Source organism: Neomonachus schauinslandi, chromosome 2 (assembly GCF_002201575.2).
Source record: "Neomonachus schauinslandi chromosome 2, ASM220157v2, whole genome shotgun sequence".
Classification (NCBI taxonomy): domain Eukaryota; kingdom Metazoa; phylum Chordata; class Mammalia; order Carnivora; family Phocidae; genus Neomonachus; species Neomonachus schauinslandi.
Genome location: NC_058404.1, coordinates 9,865,818 through 9,872,410, shown reverse-complemented (window position 1 = coordinate 9,872,410; position 6,593 = coordinate 9,865,818). Strand labels below are relative to the sequence as shown.

At 43.2% G+C, this 6,593-nt stretch overlaps 1 pseudogene; it reads left to right on the top strand.

Moving 5' to 3' along the window:
- Positions 1 to 1,937: 1,937 nt before the first annotated feature.
- LOC110584116 lies at positions 1,938 to 3,179 on the top strand (annotated as a pseudogene).
- The last annotated feature ends 3,414 nt before the right edge of the window (positions 3,180 to 6,593 follow it).

Here is a 6,593-nt window from a genome sequence, read left to right as displayed (position 1 = left end):
GCAGGAAGGAATTTTTGAAGTAATGGAACTATTCTATATGTTGATTTGGGTGGTGCTCACATGGGTGCGGACATTTATCAAGACACTATGAAATGCGCTCTTCACTATGGATGCCGTTTATATAAATTATATTTCAACGAAGTGTATTAAAAAAAAAAAAAAGGAAACAAACAACAGAAAGAACTGTCAGATTCACCCAGGGTGGCAAAAGCAGTTTCACAGAGGAGGGGACTTAGAGATACTGAAAGGTCAAAGTCATCGCGGGGAGGAGGCAAGGTGATGCAGTTTTCAGGAAAACCCTGTGTCGGGAAATGCTCCCAAGAGTGAGGAGTCGGTCTGGATGATTGTTATCCTCAAATCTCTTGGAAGAAGCAAATGTTTTTCCTCTGGGACTCAGAGCAGTGAGGAAGGAAGAAGAGTCGGGGGAGCGAGATGTTTCCCTTCCGAGGCGACTGCATTCCCTTTCAGCCGAGCAGCCGCTGGGCTCGGGCAGGAGCGGGGGTTTGCTGCGCCCTGCTGTGGGGCTCGGTCCCCCTTCCTCGCGCCTCCCACAGCTTCACGTGCAGCGGCAATCACGTGGCTCTGGTGGGCAAGGAGGAGAGTCCCAGCCTTGCCGCCCCCTCGCTTTAAGACTGTGGCCATATGATCTCACTGATATGAGGAATTCTTAATTGCAGGAAACAAACTGAGGGTTGCTGGAGTGGGGGGTGGGGTGGGAGGGATGGGGTGACTGGGTGATAGACACTGGGGAGGGTATGTGCTCTGGTAAGCGCTGTGAATTGTGCAAGATTGTTGAATCTCAGATCTGTACCTCTGAAACAAATAATGCAATATATGTTAAGAAAAAAAAAAAAGAAGAAGAAGGTAGTAGGAGGGGAAGAATGAAGGGGGGAAATCGGAGGGGTAGACGAACCATGAGAGAGGATGGACTCTGAAAAACAAACTGAGGGTTCTAGAGGGGAGGGGGTTGGGAGGATGGGTTAGCCTGGTGATGGGTATTAAAGAGGGCATGTTCTGCATGGAGCACTGGGTGTTATGCACAAACAATGAATCATGGAACACTTCATCTAAAACTAATGATGTAATGTATGGGGATTAACATAAGAATAAAAAAAAAGAGAGAAGAAAAAAAAGACTGCGGCCACATTACTTAAACTCTGGTTCTGTTTATTCTTTGGTAGCCGAGAGCCCTCCGGGCGAGTGTTACACGAGGCAGCGGGTATCAAGCGCCTCACGCAGTGATTGACACGTAGAAAGCCTTGCATGGATGCAGGGATTTCTAAGCTGCGGTGATAAAGGCAAGATCTTTAGTTCCATTCTTCTTAGTCACTGTTCTGTATCTCTTATGTTTTGTGAGAAAATGTACACATCGAATTGTCTCTGCCCCTCCTCCATCTCAGCTGGGGTTAGAAGTCACCGGAAGTGGCCCACCTTTCTTGTGGAATCCCTGAGTTGATTTCAAGCAGAAAAGTCCCGCACTAAGTGTAACTTCGTGACGGGCGGGAATCGTGGTCGTCTTAACAATGACCCCCAAAGACCTCCACACCCCAATCCCGGAATCTGTGAATACTCTGCCTGGTAAAAGGAGGCTTGCAGGTCTGATTAAGTTAAGCATCTTCCGATGGGGAGATTAGCCTAGATTATCCAGGTGGGTTCAATGTAATCCCAGGTCCTTATAAAAGGGAGCAGGCAGCTCGGAGCAGTAGTAGGTGGTGTGATGGTGGAATCGGGGGTTTCGGGTGCTTTGAAGACCGGGTTGGGAGCCAAGAAACACAGGCAGCCTAGAGACGCTGAGAAAGGGGAGCAAGGAATTCTTCCCTGCAGTCTCCAGGGGGCCGACTTGACTTTAGATTCCTGGCGGTAAGTTAACTCGTCTTTGTTATCTTAAGGGACTGTGGTCCGCGTGTTGTCCACGGGGACAGAAGTGCTTGGTCCCGATGTCCGACCATGGAGAGGTGAGCCTTCCGCCCGATGCCCGGGTGAGGGCGCCCTCTCAGAGAGGTAGGTAGCGCAGTGGAGACAAAGGAACACGTTCCACCCTGACGGTACTTGGGCTCTGCAGTCGAGATTATCCAAACGGCATCCATTTACTCTGAGGAAGGCTACATGGAACATGCCTTCATTCTCTATAACAAAGTAGAGCCTGCTCTTTTTTGAGAAACGACCAAACATGGAGATTACAAATCAGCCGTCATTCCTGAAAAGAAACACAGTAAAGGTGAAGGAGACTTCACTTCCCAAAGCAGAGAGCTGAAGGCTGAGCTATTAAAATAATATACCGAAGAATATATAGAACATAACGAAGAAAAGAAGAGGGAAACGGAAGACCTTGCCCGGAACGCGGCCATCCAGCAGGAAGGAGCTGGAGAAGCAGCTGCAGAGGGCGGCACGGCAGAAGAAGCCCAGGCCTTGAGGAGATGATCCGGAACCAGGAGGTGGAAAGGAGCGACTGGAAACTGTGCGGGGGTTTGGGAAGGTGGACCCTGGCCTGGGCGGACCCGCTGGTGCCTGACTTGGAGAAGCCCTCCCCCGTCGTGTTCCCGACGGCACCTGTCGCACCCGCGCAGATGCCCGTGGTGGACAGGTCCTGGAACCCTGGAGCACTGAGCAACTCAGAAAGTACTCCTACAATCGCCGGACTGTTCCACGTGGTGGCTCTGTTCGCGGGTGCTAACACTGCGGGGGGAGGAGGGGGTAGAGACATGTGGGATTCTCTGTGGGAAACTGATGAGGAATGAATTTACCATGACCCATGTTGTCATCGCCAAGCAAAGTGCAGGGTCTGATCATCACGGCAACAGCGAAGAGCTTTTCCTCCTACAGGATCAGCAGGTTCTCTGCAGACTGGGCTGGATGCATACTCATCCTCAGCACCTTGCTCTTCAGTGTTCACCTACACGCTCCTTGCTCGTACCAGATGATGTTGCCAGAGTCCATACCCATTGTTTGCTCCCTCCGAGTTCCAGGAAGCTGGATTCTTTAACTCACCATGGACTGAAGGAGATTTCTTGTGGCCAGAGAGGATTTTATCCACACAGCAAGGATGCCCCCCTCTCTTCTGCAGCAACGTGACGATTGTGGCCAGAGCCGTGACCATCACAGACCTTCCATTAGAACTTGACTCCAACACTTGCCCACCAAGAACTATAAAACCATCTTTGTGTACGGTAGCCACTTAATTTAAACTTTCTGGAAAGCTCTGGAAGCTTTTTTTTTTTTTTGAAGATTTTTATTTATTTCTTTGACAGAGAGACACAGCAAGAGAGGGAACACAAGCAGGGGGAGCAGGAGAGGGAGAAGCAGGCTTTCCGCTGAGCAGAGAGCCCCATGCGGGGCTTGATCCCAGGACCCTGGGATCACGACCTGAGCCGAAGGCAGACGCTTAACGACTGAGCCACCCAGGCGCCCCTGGAAGCTTTTTTAGACAGAATTGAAAGTATCACCTGGGGGAGAACTGATTTTCTATTTCTGGTTTGAAAAGAAATAATTGGCTGTATTTTTTTTTTCCTTAGGCAAATGTGGAAAATAGCATGATTATGTTAAGAACTTTTCAGTCTGAGGGTTCTAGAGGGGAGGGGGGTGGGAGGATGGGTTAGCCTGGTGGTGGGTATTGAGGAGGGCACATTCTGCATGGAGCACTGGGTGTTATGCACAAACAATGAATCATGGAACACTTCATCTAAAACTAATGATGTAATGTATGGGGATTAACATAAGAATAAAAAAAATTAAAACTCAAAAAAAAAAAAGAACTTTTCAGTCTGTCTGCAGCTAAAACATTAAGTTGAAAGAATGGTAACATGAACACATAGATTGACCAGTTATCTTTTTTTTTTTTTTTTTTCCTCCGGATCCTTCTAACTACTCTGCCAACTTGTTTATCATTTACCTTTGGAATTATTAAGGGCATCTATGCAGAAACTTGGAAGCCATTTAGAAAATCTTTTAGTTTTCCTGTGGTTTATGGCAATATTAATGATGCTTATTACATGGTGAGGGACAGTTCACTATGTCTGACCAGATGGTGAGGCTTGAAAACGCTGAAGAATTATTTTGTCAGGGAGTATTGTGATCTAACAAAAATTTCAGGATTTTTTTCCTCTACAATGAAATAACTTAAAAGGGGGGACTGTTTATGCCAATTTGTAGCAGCCATAGGAATCTGCTATGGGTATGTTAGATGACTTGGGTGAAGATCCACAAATTCTCTGCAGAAGTCTCTAGAGTAACCTTGAACCTAAGACTATATTCCTGATCCAGTTTCCCTGAAGCTGCTCACTATTATGGCCCCTTTAATTGGAGGTTTCTTTGAGATTCAGTGACCATATATTCCCCCATCTTTCCTCCCTGTAGGTTTAGAGGGAAAGACCTCTACCCTGCCATCAGGCAACTGGCAGTATAACAACCATATTGCTTTTAACTATTCATTTTTTAAAATATGTGCTGTTGGTTACAAGGGTCTCGCTGAGCTAGCCATGGAATGACCCAGGGCAAACTCATCATTTCTAATGAGATAAACGTAAAGTTCTCTGTTTTAACTGCAGCTAGAAAGAGAAGAAGGGAAGTTTGGTTTTTTTTGGTTGTTTTGTTTTTTCCTACAATCTCATAAGCACATTTATACTTAGAGGCCACTTGAGACTTCGGAAGGAAAAAGTGGGATAGTTTAGAGAAGTGAAATGAAAATTAACGCATAGCCACATCATTCTAGACAGTGAAAGTTATTTACAGTAACAACTACCTTTTAGGAAGAACTGCTCAAAGGATTGTAGTGTATTTTTTTGCTGCCTTGCAAGTTATTTGAAAGAGCTGAAGGTGTTCAGACTAACGATTTTGAGACGAACACTGCAGGTTGAATCACTTTAGTGATAATGAAACGTTCACTTATGAAACAAGCTTTTGCAATGGTTATAATTGGAAAGGCATGGTTTAGAGAAAAATGCTATATTTAAAACTATTTTAACTTTTTGTTCTAAATGTAAGAGGAAGGATAGAGGAAACAGTCCTTTTAAATATTTGTTTTCAAATGAAGGTAGATGGAAATTCTTGAAAGTACTTGTTTCAAGGTACTTTCTTAAAAGATGAGACTACAAGGCTTCAAAACGCTCAGAATCTTGATCTAGGACAGTTTCTCAACTTTGACTGCAGGTTCAGAGAAATCAAGTGGAGAGATTTTAAAATCTATGGGCACCTTATTCTTAGCACCAGAGATTGGTTTAATTGGTTTGGGGTGCAGCCTGAGTTGGTGTTAAAGCTTATTTCTCCCCAGGTGGTTGTAACAGTCAGGCTGGCCTGCCTGCTACATCCTGCTTTTCTTACCAAGATCTATAAAATGGTTAGACTCCGTCCTTACCCTAGGCTATGCCCTCTCTGTTAAAACAAATTTTGGCAGGCTGAGCCTTAGGGAGCTTGATTTTCAACATGACATTCCTCTCTTCATGAAGCACTGGTTCAGTCTAAGCCTGATACACAGAACGGTTGCCTCAATTATTTTATAAACTAAGTATTATCTAAGTATCTAAGACCTCTGCCATCAATTTTATCTTCCCATAAAATTAAGAACCCCTCAAAGGTGAATAAAGGATCTAATAGGAATTCACTGTGAGGGAAATAAAATGACTGATGCATATGAAACAATCCTCAAGTTAATCACATATTTAGAAACTGAAATTTGGGGGTGGGGGAATTCATTGGCAAAAATCCAAGTCTGACAATAACAAGGATAGAAAAATGAACTGTCCTATATTACTGGTAGAGGTGAGAATTATAGACACTTTATATGAAAAATTGGCAATATCTAATAAAATTTAAAATATAACCTGAATCAGCCACTTCAAATCTATATGTAAAATCTCAAATTTGTTGATAAAAATGGCATGTAGAAATATGTTCACTCTACCAGTATCTGTAGAAGCAAATGAGGGAAGAAAATTTAAATTATGAAAAGCAATACCTTTGCCATACAATTGAAAAATAGAATACTATTCAGTTAAAATAATTGATTAAATACATTTTTATCTATATAAATAGTATAAAATGCAAGCTCTTGAATGAAAAAAAGCAAGATGAAGTTGAACATGGTATTACAGTGCCATAAACAGATAAGGACGAAGTTACATACATGCACAAACATTATTTGCTTACATTTCCCATAAATACTGTCAAACTCTCTACTTAGTAACAAAACTTGTTGAATGAATTATCAGTAGTACTATTGTTACCTTTCTTTTTTTTTTTTTTTTTGATCCATCCCAAATGGCCTTATTCCCACCTCTGTTGAAATCACTGTCAATGTCAGTTATCTTCATCTTGTCAAATGCCCCAATTTTTGTCCTAGTTCTTGACTGACTTTTCACTAACACCGTGATCACTGCCTTCTTTTGAAATGATTACATAACTTGCTTTTCAAAATACCATTTTTCCCTCCAAAAGGTCAATTTTTCTAATTTTACCTCTTCTTGAATTAGAAATTGTAGATTTCTCAGAAAGTTTTTCCCATGGTCATCTGGGTTTTTATCTATACTTATTCCAGGTATCTTCTCCTTTCCAATCCTATTACATAAGACTTACAGACTAAACTGGCCCTGAACATTTAA